At 38.0% G+C, this 21,710-nt stretch overlaps 1 protein-coding gene across 4 annotated transcripts in view; it reads left to right on the top strand.

Moving 5' to 3' along the window:
• The window catches only part of LRRC4C (leucine rich repeat containing 4C), a 1,352,261-nt gene that overhangs the window by 404,384 nt on the left and 926,167 nt on the right, over window positions 1–21,710 (top strand). For 3 of the 4 annotated variants that reach the window (XM_045039151.1, XM_045039152.1, XM_045039153.1), the window contains one exon: window positions 5,484–5,666. The exons of the other annotated variant lie outside the window; for it this stretch is intronic. The gene's annotated coding sequence lies outside the window, so the exon portion shown is untranslated. The remainder of the gene's footprint in view (window positions 1–5,483; window positions 5,667–21,710) is intronic. 4 annotated transcript variants of the gene reach the window in all.

Below are 21,710 nucleotides of genomic sequence, written 5' to 3'. Positions count from 1 at the left end.
ACAAGGAGATTGGACGTATATTACCTGCTAAAAGGTTTGAGACAGGGAGTTATTCTGCTGTGTCCTTGAAAGTAGGACTAGGAAAACTCTGAACACTAGCCATTAAGTTAAAATGAGTCATTTTGGGGAAACTGGCAATATGAAATAGCTCTAAGCAAACCTGTGAGTTCCACATGTCTCTGGCTTATATAGTATAAGAATGGCAAGTAGAGAAAATAACAAAATTCCTAATATAAACACACTGAAGCTAATGACACAACAAAGAAAGGAATATGAACTGGCACTCCGTGGGGGTTGCTGCAAACTGGGGCTCCTGAAATACCCCTACATCAGTCTGCTCAGGCTGCCATAACAAAAGACCACAGCCTCGGTGGCCTAAACAACAGACATTTATTTTCTCTCAGTTTCTAGAGCCTGGCAATCCAATCATGTCATTGGTAAGTTTGGTTTCTGATGAGACCTCTCTTTTTGGCTTACAGATGGCCACCTTCACTCTGTGACTTCACATGAGGTTTCCACTGTACACATATTCCTGGTATCTCTTCCTGTCAGGACACCGGTCCCATTGGACTGGGTCCCCAACCTTATGACCTTATTTAACCTTAATTATCTCTTCAGAGACGAGGAGAGAATGCAGTTCATAACCCCCAGGAAGATGACTTAAGAGTCAAATATTAAAGTCATAATAAGCTCATAGTAAAAAAAAAAAAAAAAAAACCTCAGAAAATGCAACACACAGAATTCACAAGTTAGAACTAGAGATAATGGAACTATCTTGAGGAGACCTGAAAATACAGGTGTAAACATTTAAATAGATGAAAGAAAAAAAAATAAGCACAGACATCAGACCTAGAGAAGGACCTCAATCTTGAGCTGTGGAGAATTTGAGTTGTTTGATGTGGAGATTTGAGCAAACACATCGGGAAAGATGTAGGTAAGTGTAGATAAGCATTAGTAACTTGGAAATAGATCTGAATAAATTAACCAGACATGCAGCAGAGGTACAAAGATAGCATACTATAGAAAATACACAAGAGAATTTCCAGAAGAGGAGAATAGAGAGAAATGAAAGACATGATGGCTCAGTATTTTCCCAGACTGAAAAAGGATACCAGTCTTCAGAATGACTGAGTATACCATGTCCTTGACAGGATGATTTAAAACAAATCTACACCTAGATATATTGCGATGAAACTTCAGAACTCACACAAACAAAAAATCTTGGAAGCAATCAAAGATGAAATATCTATTACAATCAAAGGACTGAAAATTAGGGTTACAGAAGTTGTTCCAGTTATATGGGGACAAGAAACAAAGTAGAATGATAACTTTAAATGGTGGATGAAAAGCAAATGTTAAGAGAGAATTCTACACTCAACCAAAGTATAATTCAGGAGTGGATTAAAAAATTATTTTAAATGCTCCCTAAAGCATACTGTGAGAGCTAAACATTCATACTCTCACTGAAAAAAAATGATTAAGAGGAAATTGAACCCATTCTTTCCAAAATAAAGATAGGATATTGAGGAACTACTTTGATAAACATACAGGTAAATGGAAGCAAACTTGGACTGTAAAAGTAACATGGATGATGGATGATGGATGACACATCTAATTTCTTGGTCATTTAAAAAAAGGTATTTTACAAGGCACAAACAAGACAATGTGGTGTTATAGAAAGAAATTTAGTATGAACCCTATTCAATTTGAGAGAAGATAAGACATACTGCTTATTGGTAGATGTTTAAGCATGTATGTTTAGATTTTATGAGTGAACACTAACAGAAAAGGAAAAGGATATGTAGTATCTAGACAAAAGGAAAAAGGGGAGGAATAAAGAAGACTGTGTCAATATAATAGGATAAAAATGTGGACATGAAGGGTAGACGAACTAGAGAATCATTTTCTCTGTGAGGAAAGAGTAAAATTGGGGATGATTGCAAAGTGGTCTTCTATTCTTTCTAACAGTATATCAATCCTGGGGGGAAAATAATCCAATAAAGCAAAATAATTAATATTATTTAAGTCTGCGGATTGGTGAGATTTGTTGCTTATAATTATTTGGTGTATTCGTTATCCTTTGTTTTATGTATTATGTTACAAGTTTCAAAAATGTATATTTTTGATAAAAATATACAGATAAAACTGTGTTCTTACTCCATATCTTTTATTTACTGTGTAACTTGGGTGAAGTTCTTCAACCTGTTAAGGTTGCACTTGCTTAATTTTTAAATGTGTGTAATAATACAATATTCTCTACCTTCCGGGGTTGTTTTAAGAATGTAAAAGTGTATGGCGTAGTACTTGGAGAAAACAATGCATCTAATGTATGGCACTTTGGTGGGAATAAAGAGGCAGCAGCAGCATAAAACCAAAGGAGAAGAGAGTTTTTAAATAAAAAAGGAAGTATTATCTGTTATATACCTAAGCAAAATGTTCAAATTACTGATATTAACCATTGGACTTAACTCTTACAAGGTCATTGATGAAGTTTCTCTGGGAAGTCTGGGGGGGATCGGTGGGAACAGAAGACTGCAGGCATGGGTTGAAGAGGAGAGAAGACAGATAAGAAAATGCTTGCAGCATATTGTTTGAAACAAGGAGGCAAGGCAAAATCATATACTTATTTATAGAAGCAAGAGAAAAAAAACAGATTTAAACTTGGAGACTGCAAATGTGAACTATTTTAAATAGTTTGGTCGTGGAGGAAAATAGGTCAGTGACTAGAGATAAACAGAGGGTGTGTGTGTGTGTGTGTGTGTGTGTGTGTGTGTGTGATGCTGGTAAGGATTTTGGCATGTTAGCAGACTGAAAGGAGAAACCCAGTAGAGGGGGGAAATGTGAAAAAATAGGAACAAAGGTAGAACACTGATGGATCAAAGTCCTAGAAGGGACAGGAGGGGTTGGGATCAAGAACCCAAGATGGAAGAGTTGGCCTTAAGCAAGTGAGAATCACTTGTTATGAGATTAGAGGAAGTTGAATGTGGCATTTTTGTTATTTTGTTGTTGTTGTTTGTGTGCTTCTTCCGATCAAGAGTGAGACTCAGGCATGGAAATCCTCCATGAGGGATGTTTCACAGGATGGAAATATTGGATTCAGACCCAATTCTTCTCTAAAGGAGGTTTTCTGTATGTGGAACAATCATTGTTTGAGACTTCAAATGACCACACTCATTTCAGAAAATCATGAAAGGTACACAGAGGGGATGATGTGCGAAAGTTACTGGCTAAGCCTTTTGGGAAATAAACAGGAACCAAAACTGCACATTTCCATGTCCTCTAAAAAATCAGCTTTCCAAAAATAGATTCATACAAGCTATAGTCACAGTTGAATGTCATGTTTCTATTATTGTGATGACATAAAATCATTAAACCACTGCTAGTAGTAAAAGCAGTCATGTCTGGTAATAGAACCAGTGCCCATTCAAAGGGAATTGCATTTTAAATGACACATGGAGAGCAATGTCCTCTGGAGGGGAGGGGCATTGACTGAGGTTTTACCTCCACAGTGATTTATTACATGCCTTCCTCTGGTATTGGTGGAATACTCAAACACTTGGTTCTGAATAGTGGTGTCAAAGTTTTAGAGAAGTTTTCAAAAAATATTTTTAATCATTTGCTCGACTTTTAATCATATTTCCTGTTTTTAAATAACTGAGAAAAATGCTAAAAGTTTCTATTTTCAACCCCCTTCCATTAATCAGTCTCTCAAGGATCTTTGGACTTCTCTTTATGTCTTCTTCTTATTCCTATCACACAAGCAGACTTATGAATACTTACTTTGCATCATCTCAGTTAATGTTCACACAACCCAATGAGATAGATTTGGCCATGGAGAAATGAGTGCAACTGACATTTCACGATGGAATTCAATCTTCCCAGTATCAATTGGGATTCAAATTCAGTTCTGAATTTTAAAAAATGAAATTTAAAAGAGACATTGAATTAAACGTCTCTTTCAAGTTCAGAACCTATTAAAAATGGACAAGGAAGTTTTGACTTCCTCAGGCTTTCAAATATCAATGTCATTGTCAGGAAAGTTGTACTGAGAAATAGTGTTGTGTATAAGGTCAAATCAGACTTCCTGTCATGCCCCTAAAACTGGACCCTGGGGCACATGGTCAGAGGTATGGGCACAGAACCAGTTAATTGCATATAGGACTAGAACCTGCCTCTTACCTTTCAAGAACAGATGGTACAGGTGCACTGATCTTATACAATAGAGCCATTCCTCTTCTTTTGGTGAGGGAAATGGTCAGGGCCTTAGGATTGGCTTCTAGCCAACACTTCCAAGAGAGCTGAATGTATCATGTAAGGAAATGGATGATTTCCTCTGGACATGGCACGTACTTTATTGTTTTCCATAGCATCGCATTCTATTAATTGTATTCATTTAATACACTTCAGAGTCTCATTCTCTTTCACATAATGAGCTTCTTAAGAACAACAAGTGTGTTGATCAAACTAGGAAAAAACACCAGAAGCTCACACACTGGGATTGATAAAAGAACATTGGAGACATTCACAGTGGTGGGTGTCTTTGCCCTCCAATTTCCCACTGTATTTTGGGGGCAGCACACAAGGTTCTAGCAAATGTAAGCACTAGACTCCAGGAGGCTTTTAAGAAACAAATTAGGAAAGAGTAGCCCCTCCCCTGGCACGATTAAGAGCTGGTATCCATCAACTGTCTTAGCTCCAAGTCCCGTGCTGCCAATTGTACAGCCATAGTTGTGAGAACATAAGCCTCTTCTCCAACAGGATCAGTGTGCTGCCGGGTAAGGCTTAGAGTTCCAGCTCTTTGACCCATTTGACCGTTGCTGAATCTACTACCTTGGCATCTTACCAGAATTGATTGCTTAAGCATTTTACTGAAGCTGATTTCCACATGCTTTTCAGGAGACCAGATCCTCCTTTGGGAGACTGGCAGTGCAAGGTGTAAGTTTTGGCCAAGCCAGTTCTTCTCAATGTTGGCCTGATTTGTCTTTTTATTTCTCCGTGGTGCTTAGTACAGTGTCTTGTAAGGGATAACTTTTGAATGAGGAGATAATGAATAGATTAATGAATAAATAAATGAGTAATTGTGTAGGAAGAAATATAGGCACTGGGCTATCTCTCCTTCACACCACCTCTCTTTCCTCCTTTTTGAAAGGCATCTAGAGACTAAGCTGAAGTCTGCTTTGTCTCTTCTTCATGATAAATTTCTCCGACCTGAAACCCAAACTTAACTCAGTCATCAAATAATCCCTATCATATTGGCAACAGAGTCGCTGATTATAGAACAAGGGCTCTCTATGTCTCTTAATGAAAGCCCTCAAGTTTATTTTTTAGTTCCTTTTAAGATGTTATATGATCTCCTTATTTGTGCTAAAAATCCCCTGGAATTAAATCCTAAATTTTAATAATAGTTAGCATTTTGGGATGTTCCCCATGTGCGGGTGCGGTGATAAACACTTGACATAGATTATCTCATTTAATCCTCACAGAAACCAAATGAAGTGTTTACTATCATTATCCGTATTTGATGAAGAGGATACTGAGATTCACAGAGAATTAACTTGTCCAAAATCATCTAATACCGGGTAATCACAAGTGAATGAGCCGAAAGCACACACAGACGCCGGGAACAGACTGTCACTGAGGGGAAAACTTACAGAGAACAGGTGCAGGTGAGCAATCTTCTCAATGGCAGTTGCACAGGGAACTGGAGCACCAGACATCAGACTGGGGAGGCATCCCAGGCTTCAGTTGTGGGGCTCAAAGCTGCATGGTTGGAGAAATATCAGCCCTTCCTCTAGGACAGTTTGGAGCTGAGGTCCAAACTTTATGGTTGCAGTTTCACGATGTAGCAGAATTATAGCTTCCCACCCTGATCTTCTGCCTTAACATTTATAATGGAGAGTTCACCATCCTATCCCATATTGTCATCACACTCCATACCCCAACCTTTGTGTTTATAGTTGTATAGGATTGGAAATTCTTGAACTTCAGCTCTAATCATTTTAGCAGAACGTCTGTCTGAAGTACTCATTTGTAAACAGTTTCCATATCTTCTGGGGTTTGATTTCCAAATGATCTCACTCTTTAATAGGAGGGGGAGTGGCAAATGTCTCTCTGAGAAGCCAGCGTACTGGGTATCCAGGTCAGGAAAATTAATCCTTGGCTATGACCTAGCCATTAAATGGTGGGACTTTTATTCAAGTACTTTCGTCTGATACCAGAGTGTCCCCAGCATTAAATAATGTGCAATAAAAACTTGATAGAACTATCTGTATGTGTATTTCAAGTAGCATCATAGTGTACATACATGCTTTTCCTGCTGTATGTTTTTTGTCACCCGTTTCTATGGGACAATTTGAAATATTTATGTAGTATTCACCTATGGCTAAACCTTATAACTTACCATTATGGTACTTTACGGTTCATTAGAATGTGAGATTTAATTTGGCTATGAGTTACTTAAAGAGGATATGTTGTTGACGATGGAATTGATAGGCTTATCCCCTGGGATTTGAATGAGGATGGATGAGGACAGGGGAATTCCTAAGAGGTAAGGTTCCATTGAGGGAATGATGAGCCCAAATACAGAGTTTGTGATATCTGTGCTGGGTGTGGGTAGGTTTAGGAGATTTTGAACTAGAGTTAATAATATTTAGAACTTGTATCTGTGTCATTTATGTGGTTACAGGGTTATTTGTGACATTGAATATTATTTGTGTATGTCTCAATATCTAAGTTCATTCTTTCCAGTATTCCTCAGTTCAACTTTATACATTTATAAAATTTATAAATATAAAAAGTCTTGATATCAGAGAAATTGTCAGTAATTTAATACTGAAAACATCTTGACTTCAAATATGAGGTTCTTGAAGTCAGAGCTGTGATCTGTTTTGCTAATTGCTGTATATACCCCATACATAGATACTAGTTAGAGCAAAGTTGTCACTCCATGAATATTTATTATTTGAATAAGGAAACTAAGGAAGACTCTTTTGCTATGAAAATTAATTATTGAATCATTTGAATTTTCTTGGAATATGAAGGTATTGCTTTTAGTTATGTATATTTATTAAAACAGAAGTGAAGGGAAAGATTATCATACCACAAATTATTTATGTGTGAATATAACGAGATGGAAAAGGTGATCGTCTTTTCTTATTTACCACATCCAAACCATTTGGTTTTCAATGGGGAGGTCCAATATTTCCAAGATAATTTTTTTAAAATGCTGTGATTATACATACTTCCAGATTTATAGAAGTATGTGTATATAGACAGGTAGATATGTGGTGGGGGGGATGGTTTATGATTTGAAAAGTATACTCATCTCTGGAGATCATCCATTGTTGTGTATGTATAACTTCTTCCCCTGCACAGAAGAAACAAAAAGAAGGAAAAAAAACATGTTCAATAGGAAGGGATGAGATAAATCCCTAATTTCATAGCTTTGCATGTAATCCCAACTCATCAGAGTATGGAATGAACAAAGTAAGATAATAATCTGATATTTTCCCTTGTCAACATTTCCAGTCTAAGGCTATAGGCAGACTATTAAGCCATAGGGTGTGACGGTTCTGGCCAACAGTACTATGACAAATAAATAGAAACTCCTTCAGACTATGAAAACGTAGTGGTTGTAAACACGGCTACACGGCTACACCTTTATGTTGAAGCACGCATATATCCAACTGAACGTCAAGAAGGTGCGGAGATTTCTTGAGGAGTAGTTGAAGGCAGTCTTCTGATTTTGACTTTTGTAAATTTGCTCCGGTGTTCTTTTTTTTTTTTTTTTTTTTTCTTTTTTTTCCTTTTCCTGGCCCTTATCCATTTGACTTTCTTCCCGATGACCCTCTCTCTGACTTTCTTTAGGTAATGTGAAAATACTGACTATAGAGATGCCCAGGGTGAAACAGATCTTCATCCCCAGTGAACTCCAAATAGCAACCTTCTTTTCTCCTTCCCAGGGGAATTTCCGTAGTCTTGTTGGAAGCATTTCTGCTGTACTATAATGTCTCAAGAAAAGAATAATGAACAAATACTCTCATTAACTACATTTTAGTGGGCTTTGTTAAAGTCAGATCACCCCAGTCTCAAAGTGGAAATAAAAACAGAAATCTTGACTTAACAAATGAAGCACACATTTAAAATTAAGATGATTTGTAGTCAGAGTAATATACTCAAAACAGGGTAGCACCTTTCAGTGAATTTTAAACCTTTTAGATCTAGTGGCTTTTTTTTTTTTTGTAAAACATGCTAATGGACTCTACTCTTAAAATAGGTATTTAGGGGCGCCTGGGTGGCGCAGTCGGTTAAGCGTCCGACTTCAGCCAGGTCACGATCTCACGGTCCGTGAGTTCGAGCCCCGCGTCGGGCTCTGGGCTGATGGCTCGGAGCCTAGAGTCTGTTTCCGATTCTGTGTCTCCCTCTCTCTCTGCCCCTCCCCCGTTCATGCTCTGTCTCTCTCTGTCCCAAAAATAAATAAACGTTGAAAAAAAAATTTAAAAAAAAATAGGTATTTACACAAAATAAAATCTACAGAAAATTAAAGATAACTTTGAGAGATATATTTGATAAAGACTTTTAATGTATCCTATAGAAATGTCTAGATATCACATTAAAACCCCCACATTGTTTCAGTTTATTGCCAGACCATTGAAATTAGTACATCATAAGACCATGGCATACAGTGAGTGGGTTACACATGTGCTGAGGTCATAAATTCCTTTCTGCTTTCAGACAGTAAGGTAAGGTCAAGGGCAACTAAACCTCAAGATCTTTCTCCTCCCATTGTGAACAAGCATGATGGTTCTCCCTAGTAAGTCAAAGAAGTCTTATTTTCTATGTGATCCTTAATATGAAATAGGTTGAACACAGTGGTAAAGAATTATTCACTTATTCTTTTAGTGGATGTTTATTGAATACCTCATATTAATTATGAACGGGTGAATTAGCTATGATTGTGGTAATCAAAGTGGCTAAAATTCATTCTCTGACTTTGAGGAAATCATAGCCTATAAGGGGAGGCAGAACCCCAAGTAACTAAGCATACTATCATATCCATATGTGTAGACTTACTGGAACACAGAAGAGGCAACCTAGTTTTATTTGGAATGAGAAATGGTGAAGACACTCCACCAAAGATGTAATACCTAGTTGAATTTTACAAGTTAAGCAGAGTTTACCAGGAAGAGTATACATTGTAATACTGTTTTTCTAATAAGTAACTTTCTATTTCAACATTCTCAGTGGTTGCATACTGTCTCATGATGTGGATAGAACACAATTTAATTGAGCCCTTATTAGGATACTTCTAGTTTTTGGCAACTGTAAACAACATTGATATAAATATCATTTTAGCAAAATCATAGTATACGCCCTTCATTCTCTTCTTAGAATACAGTTCTAGATGTGAAATTACAGGCTCAAAAGAAAAGCACTTTTGTAAAAACAGAACTACATTTTCTCAGGCTAGCGTTATCAAAGAGTAGGGCTTTGAGGTCACAAAAAGTTACATTCAGTGTATAAACATTTATTTTGCTGGTTATTTGACATGGGGTAAGGGGTAAGTTGCCTTAACCTTCATAACTATTAGTTTCTTGCCTCAAAAAAAGAATAAAAAAAGAAATGAGGATCATAATACTTAAAGTGCTGCTTTAAAAACTATAGTAGAGGGGGCGCCTGGGTGGCTTAGTTGGTTGAGCGTCCGACCTTGGCTTGGGTCATGATCTCACAGTTCGTGATCTCACCGTTTGTGAGTTCGAGCCCCGCGTCAGGCTCTGTGCTGACAGTCAGAGCCTGGAGCCTGCTTCGGATTCTGTGTCTCCCTCTCTCTCTGCTCCTCCCCTGCTCACATGCCGTCTCTCTCTGAAAAATAAGTAAAGATTAAAAAAATTAAGAAAAAAAAAACTATAGTAGAGGTTAATAAAAATTTATTAAATCCCCCTTGTACTTTTGACAACAGGTACCTTGGCAATAAAATTCAAGTGTTCTAAATATTGTACGTTGGCATCATTAATATATTTCTTTTATTTTTTTAATGTTATGTATTTTTGAGAGAGAGAGACAGAGTGAGAGCAGGGGAGTGTCAGAGAGAGAGGGAGACACAGAGTCCAAAGCAGGCTCCAGGCTCTGAGCTGTCAGCACAGAGCCAGACGCGGGGCTTGAACCGATGAACCATGAGATCATGACCTGAGCCGAAGTCGGACACTCAACCGACTGAGCCACCCAGGCACCCCTCATTAGTATATTTCTAACAGGAAATGTGCTGACCTAAATAACTATGTGGTGTAGTTACAATTCATCATATGGCCCAACTTAAAAAAAAATAATCTGACTCATTATCCATATAAATAACTTTAAAATTGCTGGACTGTGCTCAAAAATTTGGTCTGGAAGACAGAAAAGTTTTAGTATTGGATGAAGAGACAGAAGCCTGGAATAAAATCCTCATTCTTCCAGTTATTTCCTATGTGACTTAATTTCTCAGATCCTCGGGATTATCATCTGAAAAAGAGAGTGTAAGGGTGCATTTTCTTTCTGCTTCAAAGAACCAAATGAGCAATATAAATATAAAAATAGGTAGATAATAGATCTCTAAATTGCTATTCTTACATAACCTATTACTCTTAATAGTTTTTAAATCTACTGTGAATCTTTTTATTTATTGAAAAAGAAGTGTCAGCAGGCAGGATGTACCTTTCCCTCATGCTTGTCAGTGGGTTACACGTTTTTCATATTATATTGATGTGGGGCATTGACTGGAAGGATTGGGATTTATTTTTGAACTCCTGTCAGCACTCCATAATTAACATTGCCCAGAAGAGAAATGCTATTTTGCCTCCTGCATCATCAACACAACTGTCAGCAAATAAGGAAGTCATCGTCTTTGCCATTATTCCTGCTAATGCATGAAGCAGAAAAGAGCAGCTGGGTTTCACACGCTGGGCTGTTAGAAGCGCTGGCATTTAGTGAAATTTGTTTTCAATTTCTACCTACCTCTATTTGCACGAAGAATGTCTGTAAAGGGAAAAATATCATTTTTATCCCAAAGCCTATTTTTAACCTCCTAATGTGGGAGTTTACTGATTTCCATTCACTGATCTCAAAGTTGTTTATCTCAATGTCATTTTTTTCTCCTTGACATAAAAATGCAAAGTTAATGTTGATTGCTTACGGGGTATTTTACTTATCTACCTTTCCTACTCTATTTTCTCTGTGTCCTAAATTCCCTGTAACGTTCTAATTCTCTCTCTGGTCCCCAGTTTTGCTTAAATTCATAGTAGCAATAAGTAGAAATAATCTTTTTAATGAAGAATTGCAAGGCCTAAATCTTGCTGTAATAAGACGGCAATACTGTAGCTGAGAACTTTGTTTTTTAAAAAGGTAAAAAAAAAAAAAAATCTGTAGCCCCCATAGTTATAAAATGCCAAAATTAAGTAGTCTAAGGTCATTTTGTGTAAGAGTTTTTTTTTGTTTGTTTGTTTTTGGTTTTTTTCAATGACATGATTGGACTGAAATAGTATAGCTTTTATAAAGTAATTTTATAGTTCCTCAAAATGTTAGACATAGTTACTATATGATCTAGAAATTCTACTCATAGGTATATACCTAACAGAATTGAACATACATGAACACAAAAACTTGTACATAAATGCTCATAGTAACTATTCATAATAGCCCTACAGTGGAAGGAGCCCAAGTGTATATCAACTAATGAATAAATAAGCAAAATATGGTACATCACACAATAGAAAGTCATTTGCCCCTAAAAAGGAATGATGTACTGATACATACTTCAACATGTGTGAGTCATGAATACATCATGGGCAGTGAAAGAGGGTAAACACAGATGGCTATGTATTCTATTACTCCTTTTACATGGCATGTCCCAATCTGGCAAATCCATTGAAATGAAAAGTAGATTACTGATGTCTAACCCCTGGACAAGAGCCAGTGAGCGATGATTGCTAATGGATATAGGATTTCTTTCTGAAGTGATAGAATGAGCGTGCCTGGGTGGCTCAGTCAGTTAAGTGTCTGATCTTCAGCTCAGGTCATGTTCTCATGGTTCGTGAGTTCCAGCCCCCCATCAGGCTCTGTGCTGACAGTTCATAGCCTGAAGCCAGCTTTAGATTCTCTCTCTCCCTCTCTCTCTCTCTCTCTCTCTCTCTCTCTCTCTCTCTCTCTCTCTCTCTTTGCCTTTCCCCTACTCACACTCTGTCTCAAAAATAAACATTAAAAAATGTTTTTTGAAATGATGAAATGTTGTAATTTAAATTAGATATTGGCAATCATTCCATCACTTTGTGAATATACAAAAACCACTGAATTATATACTCCACCCCCACCTCCCAAGGAACAAAAAAATGCAAGAGAGGGGTGAAATATACACTTGGAATGAGCAACTTTCTGGTATGGGAGTTACATGTTAATAAAGATCATATAGAAAAAGTAACATATTCATTAATAGAAGGTAGAAACTGGGAATGGTGATAATGAATGGGGAAGTCATGACTTTACCAATTTATCATCATAAGCTTTTCATGTTAAATATTCTTTAGAAGCATTTATATTTTTAATAACTTCAGAGTATCTTTTAACTACACGAACCACAATTTACTTAAATATTCTTGTTGTTGTTTAAATTATTGGTGATTGCCAACCATTCACTAGTGTGAGATTTTTTTTTTCATTTTTATTGAGAACCAGCAAAGTTTTTGTGGTCATTGATACATACCTGGTATAGTGGTCAAGCTTTTAGGACCTGGATGTATACTCCAGGAAGTAATTACCAACTGGCAGCCTGGTAATCTGGAGCTTCTTGCCTTCTTACCCGGGTCACTGCTGTCATTATAACTCATTATAGGACTAGACACCTATAATCCCATGGCCAACAGTGATTGAAGATGTCCTTCATATACTGCTCATTTGGAGGAAAGTGAGGAGTCCATTTATTTCTTTATTGAAAACAGATTTAAAGGCTTCATCTAACTAAATGCAGCAGGCAGGTCATTCACAGACTAGTAGACCACAAACTGACAGCCCTGGATGGAGAATAGGACAACAGGTTAGTGTAAAAGCTTCATGTGTCTTTTTACTAATGCAAGATTTAGTACATTTAAGGATATTATAATGAGATCAAATCAAATTGATTCCAGAATAAACAAATGAGAGTAGCAAATGGAGGTCAAAATGTGCTTTCACAGTTCTCTATGCACCAGTTAGATCTCGGGGAAGGGACTTAATGCAAGTTGATGTGTGATTGTTCCAGTTTTAAAAGAATGTAATTCAGTTTATGTCTAGTTTCATTAAGGCTGTTGGGAGAACACTTGAGTAATTCAAAGAGAAGAGAAATGCGAAGGGTACCAAGTGTATGTACAGAAGTGTTTATCCATCCTGTACTTTACTGTTGTAACCTGCATGGATGTATCAACCCTAACAGGCAAAGTCTGTTATGATTTCATCTGGTATAACTGAGAGACAGCAACTTTGCCATTCAAAGAAGTAATGTGATCACTCCAAATTTGTAGCACTAAACCTTTGTAGTTTGTGACACATTCACTACATGGCAGAAAAGATTCAGGGAGAAGACATAGATAGTCATGTGACCTGTTGGTTAGTGATGGATGCTTAAACTAAATTAAAATGAGTGGGCTAACACTTTCTCTGTCAGTTTTCATTTCTTCAGCTTCACAGCTATTTACGAAAGGGAGATGTTTGTATGAGAAAAGATCCCAGTTGGGGATTAATGCCCAAATCCCTACATACTTTAACTTAGTATAAACAAATGTTATCATAGGACTTGATATGCTAACCATTTTATGGAGGAATTAACACATATCCTGTCATAATCCTATGCAAATGTTTTTCCCGTATGTTTTTAAATTTGAGTATAATTGACACATGATGTTATATTAGTTTTAGGTGTACAACATAGTAATTCAACAACTATATATGTGATGCTTTGCTCACCACACATACAGCTACAATCTGTCACCATGCAACACAGTTTACAATGTATGGAAACTGAGAATCAGAGTGATTTTAACTTTTTAGTGACCCAATGTATTGAAGTAAGAATTAGGAAAGGAAGTAAGAAAATCAAATAAGACTTATGAAGCCCCTTTTCTAGCACTATGTGAGAAGATTCTAGAATGTTAACAAGCTCACTTCTCCAGAAATCATAGGAGGTAAGCTTTATTATTTCCGTTTCACCAGAGAAGAAAGCTAAAGGTCCCAGGCAGAAGGCTTGTTCTTAGCAGATTTTCAATTCAGTGCAACAGATTTTAGAGCTTACATTTTTACTTTAGACCACGTGTTTTAAACACTGTCATGACATTGGGAAGATATTCAGCTTTAGATTTTGTTGTGAAAAGTGAATCATCATTGTTTCTCAGACCTTGATTAATTTTTTTGTATTGCAGTCAACTTCACATTTTATTTGATCCACCTATGTTTTTTAAAAAGTTGCAATTCATTCTTTAGTCAAGACACTGGAAAAGCCCAAGATCATAAATAATCTTGATTAGAAAACTTTGCTGTGCAAAAACAGACTATGCTTTATCTTCAAATGTTCCAAATTGTTCCTGGTACAGGACCAGTTATAACCCTCCTTTACTCTCCCCCTCCCACCCTCCTACACACACATTGGTTATACCTTAAAGTAAACAAACACAAAGGTAAAGAGTAGTTTGGCATCATAGTAACTGGAGAGATGTAAGGACTCAATAGCTTACACTAGGGGATGATAGAGAGGGAAGAGAGCATGGTCTATCTTTACCCTGCGGTGGAGAAAGAAAGAAGACTGGAAGCCTCAATCTTAAGAGTTCGATTCCTTGTCTTTTCTAAATACTGCTCTTTCCTGTCACTGAACAGTATACAGATGATAAACTGTGAGGCTCAGGTCCTTTCCAGTCTTTGAAGTTATTTCCCACTCTATTCACTCCATTCCTAGGCTGGCTTCCATAAGGGCAAGGGGGTTGGATGCCACCAGCTCAGGGCCCCAGCACCTTTCTATTCACATGCAGGTGCTGGCCTCTTTACCAGCCCACAGCACTCTCTTGTGTTAGTCTGCTCCCACTGCTGTAACACAATCTCCTAGACTGGGAAGCTTAACAAATATATTTTCTCACCATTCTGGAAGCTGGGAAGTCCAAGTCTAAGACCAAGGTGCCAGGGTTGAGTTTGGTGATGCCTTTCTCTTTGGCTTGCAGTGGCCACCTTCTTGCTGTGTCCTCACATGGTTTTTCCTCGCACCCGCTGCTGGTGTCCCTTTCTCTTCTTAAAAATTCACCAATCCTATCAGATCAGGATAGGATCTTTTGACCTCTTTTAACCTTAAATATCTCCTTAAATTAAGTTTCTATCTCCAAACACAGTCATATTGCAGATTAGAGCTGTAATGTATGAATTTTGGGGAGACCATTTAGTCTGGGCAGGTAGTGTTGTTGCTCAGAGCGGTTATATGGTACCCCCAGATGTTTATAACCACCAGAGGAACTTTAAAAAACCGACCCCCAGGCCTTAGATCAGAACAATTAAATCAGAATCTTCCAGGCCAGGAAAGGGCATAATCAGCACTTTTCAAAAGCTCCCAGTGTGATTATGAATTTGCATATCAGATTGAAAACCTGAGACTAAGTTGTTTAGGCCCTGTTGGCCCGATCCACATTGCAGAGCACGTTCTCAATCTGACTGGGGAAATGGAAAGGGATTTGGACTGGCATTGTAAGCATATTACAATATGTTTAGGAATATATACTGTATGCTGTCCTTATTTGAATCTATATCCTATATTATGTAATACTTCAGAATGTATACATTTATACTCTGTACTATAGTATACTTAGGAGTGTAAGTACAAGGTAACAAACCAATGTGTAGAATCAGATACCTCGGGTTCTGATTACATGGCCTTAACATTCTTAAGAAAAATAAGAATGACAATACAATCCTCCTTTGTTATGAGATTAAATAAGATTACACATGCAAAGTCTCAAATATTGTCCATCAGTATTATTAGTTAGTTAACTATTATTAACTAGCTATTATTAGCATTACTTAAAGAAATTAGATGTGAAAAAAACCTAAAATGTCTATTTTGTTTCTCTCTTCTATGGTATACTAAGATCTTCAAGCTTTGGAGCAAGCTATTCAAGGTTGAGTCCCTGCAAAGCCTAAATTAGCTAAATTTTACATATCTAAGTGATGAGACCTGGGGCAATTAAGGGGTAAATGGAAATACAGAGTAATTCTAAAGCAAGTGGTTAAGGTCACAGTGAAGGTAACTAGGGAAAACTCAGAGTAAAGTTCTAGCTATTCAAGTTGATTTTTGAGCTTTGTGAGGATACTGTTAGAACCCTAGCAGAGAATGAAGGCAGCCCTTTTTAGTTCACTCCCATTCTGTTGGAGTATGAGATTTTTCTGTGATTAATTTTAAGAATCCACAAACCCAACTTGTTGAAAATTTTCAGAAGACATCAGACAAATGTGTCTTGAATTGAGGCTGCCTATGAGAAACCACATTTTCTAAAACACTGAACAGTTTAGCTTGGCATTTCAATCTGTCTCCTACATTTATATTAGAAAAAGCAGACCTGGTAGAAATGTTGATTCTGAGACCTCAGAATGGTTAAAAGACAAATCTTTTGTTCACTTTCTTTCCGACATACTCCCATATTCTCATCTGAGGTGTGTGGGAAGCCCTGCCTGTCTAATCTTTAGCATTTTCATGAAATTGTCACAAAAAGCTTTTCTATGTTTTGTGTAAATCCTTATCCTAATTGGAGTTTGGAAGGAGGTTAATGGTGGCTATTTTCCCGGGTATGTTTAAAGTATACCACTTGAGTGTAGAAACACTGGCCAGCAGAGAAGGATTATTCTTAAATTGCTTAGTGGTTAAATGGATGGCAACAGAGCTAACCTGCCTGGTTTGAAGTTTTGCCTTTGACATGTACTAGTTTAACATCTTTAAGACTCAAATTACTTACTCATCTGTAAAAAGAGGAAAAGAATAGCATGAACTTCACAGAATTCTTGTGGGAATTAAATTTGCCAATGCATAGGGGCGCCTGGGTGGCTCAGTTGGTTAACCATCTGACTTTGGCTCAGGTCATGATCTCACACTCCGTAAGTTTGAGCCCCGTGTCCCGGGCACTGTGCTGACAGCTCAGAGCCTGGAGCCTGTTTCAGATTCTGTGTCTCCCTCTCTGACCCTCTCGTGTTCATGCTCTGTCTCTCTCTGTCTCAAAAATAAATGAACATTAAAAAAAAATTTAATTTGCCAATGCATAGAAAACACTTAGAACACTGCTCGTTCATAGCAAGCATCACTAAGTATTCGGGATCTTTGAAGGCTATTTTAAGGTTCTTTTGCAAGAACTGCTAAAGAGGCACAAGTCCAAAGTCTACAGGAAAGGAAATTCATTTTTGAGCCATACTGATCTGAGTTTGAGTCTTGACTCTATCACTTAGAAGCTGAGTAATTTTAGGCAGCCATCGCTAGTAGCCTTTGTTAACTCATCTCTGAGATGGGGAAGACATAGCTCTCCTTTGAATATTTGGTGTAATGCTTAAGTGGGATGAGCTTCCTTAGCTGATGTCCAAGTGTAAGCCACTATTACCTATCACCTTTAGGACTGCAGTGGCCTCACAATTGGTGTACAAGGTTCCATTCTTACTCCTTTACAACTCAATCACCATGCCACAGTCTAAATAATTGAACCTATAAATTAAACCACGGCACTACCTTTTTCAATATGTTCATTTGCTTTGTATCATTTTTGGAATAAATCCTGATCTTACAACCATGGTCTATATGGCCCTGGACAGTCTATCCATGCTGACATCTCCAAGTTTATCTCATACACTCCCTTGTTCACTGTGTTTCAGTCACACTTGCCTTTTTGCTCTTTTTTTTTTTTTTAATGTTCCCAGAACATACCAAAGTCTTTCTTACATCAGGGCTTTTGTACATGTTCATGCTCACAAAAAAACTGGGATCTAAGAAGACCTGATACTCTTTTTCAGCTATACATCTCTACTAAAAGTCATTTCCTCAGAAAGGCCCTTTCTTGCCATGTAATCTAAATTGGGCAGTCCTCCAGGGTGATCCACATCATATGTCATCTTTTTAGTATACGTTGCCATACTTTATAATTATCTTGTTCATTCGTTTACTTGTGGAGTACTCTTCCTGATACTGGCAGACAAGGAACTTGGCTGAGTTGATCATTTTATTCCATAGCACCTAGCACCTAGTGATTTTGATGAATAGCATTGAAAGGAAGGAAAGAAGAAAGAACAAGAAGAAAGAATGAAAACACATACAAGGTGCTCAATATATTTTACCACTATTTTTAAAAAATTTTTTTAAACATTTATTTATTTTTGAGAGACAGAGAGACACAGAGTGCAAGCAGGGGAGGGTCAGAGAGAGAGGGAAACACAGAAGCCTAAGCAGACTCCAAGCTCTGAGCTGTCAGCACAGAGCCCGACGCAGGGCTCAAACCCACAAACTGGGAGATCATGACCTGAGTCGAAGTCGGACATTTAACCAACTGAACTGAGCCACCCAGGTGCCCCTATTTTACCACTATTAAAGAAAACATGTTGGACATCTTAAATATGTATAATTTTTGTCAGTCATATCAAAATAAAGCTGGGAAACTAAAAAAAGAAAAAAGTATAATGAAGACAAAGATTAATCACTGAATAGAAAAATTTTACTGACAATCAGATGATGCCATGCAACACAGACCTTGCAGCGTCAAAATGGAGTAGTTCTATTAAAGCCCTGAGTCTGAGAATGTTCTCTTTCCCCATAGGAAAGCATTGTCTCTCTCAAAGAGATTTCTTGGCTAGCAGACTTGTCCACTAGGTAAGTGTTGGGCTGGTTGGAGCTTGTCCTCTGTGTAAGAGGCACCAAGCTGCCTCTGCTAAAATCAGGCCACCCCCAAGATGTTAAAAGTGCAAAGCAGGGTATGGTGCTCAATCAGGTGTGCATCAGTGTCAGCAGGCTGGTTGGCCAAGTTGGAAATTGGCAGGGCCATCTTCTATCTTCCATCATTTCTTCTTTTACTGAGCTGCAAAATGACTATGTGGATAATCTTCATTCCTTGCAGTCTGCATCATGGCACTTCTATTTCTAGAAGGCCAAGATAATACTTTCTCTCCAAATCTGTTCCTGAAGGCTCTCTTGTCTCACTGAAATTGCTTTTCCTGTCTTCACCAGCTGGACACTCAAAAACATTATCTTAAGAAGACCTATTTTAGTTTTGCCATCCATCATCTGAAGGGAAAAAAATGTGAAGACTTATTCTGATCTAACAATTGTATGTGGCTGCCTCAGAGAGAGAGACAATGAGAGAGAGAGAGAGAGAGAGAGAGAGAGAGAGAGAGAGAGAAGGAAAAAAAATTGGTGAAATACCTCCTACTTCTGGGCTGTGAAGAGAGATGCACAGAGATATGTTCACAGTACTTCTGATCCTGATACTCAGCTGTGGTTGCTTAGCTTACCCCAGGCACCATTCCAAGAGCTTTCCATATATTAATTCACTTAACCCTCGCATTCAGCAGATGAAGCAAAAGGCACAGAGAGGTCAGTTGTGATGCCCAAGGTGACTCATGAAATTATAGAGCTGAGAATGTTAACTGGATAATCTGGATTCAGATGACTTGCTTTTAGCTACTACAGTCTATTCTCTCCATGGCAGTAGCTTTGTTGTCTCTTGTTTCTGAATCTGGGTCCATGGGATTGGCATTCTTGAACATATCAAAATAAAGCTTGCAATTTTATTTAAAACATATTAATCATCTAAAGCCAATAGCTTCAGGAAAAAAAAATGCTTCCTGTTTGCTTTTAGGCAGAATTTCAGTCTTGTAATTATAATTCTACATCTATGGTTGTCCAGTGTTTGAGTCCTGGTTGCCAAAGAAACAGTCTTTTCCTTAGCAGCATGGATGAGATTTGCAAAAATAAATGGTTTATAGTCAGAACCATTTAGATTTTTGTTATAGGGCTTACAAGTATGTATGATCTTCAGAATAAAAACTACAGAGAGTAGGGCGCCTGGGTGGCGCAGTCGGTTGAGCGTCCGACTTCAGCCAGGTCACGATCTCGCGGTCCGTGAGTTCAAGCCCCGCGTCGGGCTCTGGGCAGATGGCTCAGAGCCTGGAGCTTGTTTCCGAATCTGTGTCTCCCTCTCTCTCTGCCCCTCGCCCGTTCATGCTCTGTCTCTCTCTGTCCCAAAAATAAATAAACGTTGAAAAAAAAAAAAAAAAAACTACAGAGAGTAAACCACCCATTTTGTCTGTCCAAGTATCTGTCTGTATCCCATCCTCATGGAGACAGCAGGAACAGAAGAGAGAACACTGGACTGGGGCTGAATTTAAGACCCTCTGAAGAATTCAGGCTTCTATGGTGAGGACAGTTCAAGAAGCTGATAAAAGGGATCAGTTTTCAAAACAAGAGTTTCCAGTGACATAGGATCAAAGCATTATAACATCACACTCCTTTGATACTTTATCAGCTATGTGAGTATGTGTATATATTGAGTCTCTTAGAGACTCAGTTTATTGTTAATTAGTTGTTTGGGGGAAAATTCTTGTTATACTCCAAAGTTTCCATTTCAAATACCCAAGTATTTAAAAAGAAGCCGAAGAAAAGTACATTGGAGACAAAAGCATTTCTCAACGCAGCTATTTACAAGCAAAAAGACATTAAGTCACTAAGCCACAGTTTTCATAGATCTAAAATGGGAACACAACAGCTCTGTTTTAGGGCTTATCGGAGGACTTCCAAGAAAATATGCAAAATTATTTTAGTGTCATGTCTGATACATAGAGGGTGCTCAATAAATGATAATTTAAAAAGGGAATTATTGGGGCGCCTGGGTGGCGCAGTCGGTTAAGCGTCCGACTTCAGCCAGGTCACGATCTCGCGGTTCGTGGGTTCGAGCCCCGCGTCAGGCTCTGGGCTGATGGCTCGGAGCCTGGAGCCTGTTTCCGATTCTGTGTCTCCCCCTCTCTCTGTCCCTCCCCCGTTCATGCTCTGTCTCTCTCTGTCCCAAAAATAAATAAAACGTTAAAAAAATTTTAAAAAGGGAATTATTATATAGAAATTACCCAAATCCTTAGTTTCAGGCTTATATAGTTAACTTGGGAGGGGATAGCAGAATTAACTCCCAAAGTACCTGGTGAGCTAGTACAATTCTACATGGATGGATGGTACAGAAATTGTGGGAAGGCCAGCCAAATCATTTCCTGCAATTCTCCCCATTATTACTCTGAGTCAAATAGAAAACATTGAGTCAATGTCTATAGAAGGCCAGTTTGGACAAGTCCAACTCATCTCTAAACTTAGCATTTGACACTTTCTCATCAGCTCATTTATGCAGACTCTCAGATTAGTTAGGAGAGAGACAGAGGGAATGACACATTGGACATTGTCCATTCAGGGAAGATTTGGAGTGCCCAAGAGGACATCAACAAATTCTAGCCCAAGATGATGGCCTGCCACTAATGGGGCAGGGAGGCTTCCAAAAGGCAGAGTATCAAAGCTGTTTTTTTCCCACTTTGGCTAAAAACTACTCTACATTTCCTGGTGTGTGTGTGTGTGTGTGTGTGTGTGTGTGTGTGTGTGTCTAGTAGTCAAAAGCATCTCTGGTGCTTGAAAAAAACTCAATTTAGGATCTAAAAACAAAAAACAATAAAAA

This window comes from Felis catus, chromosome D1 (assembly GCF_018350175.1).
Source record: "Felis catus isolate Fca126 chromosome D1, F.catus_Fca126_mat1.0, whole genome shotgun sequence".
NCBI classification, from domain to species: Eukaryota; Metazoa; Chordata; class Mammalia; order Carnivora; family Felidae; genus Felis; species Felis catus.
The sequence above is the reverse complement of the archived record's forward strand: the minus strand, read 5'-3'. Positions and strand labels throughout refer to the sequence as shown.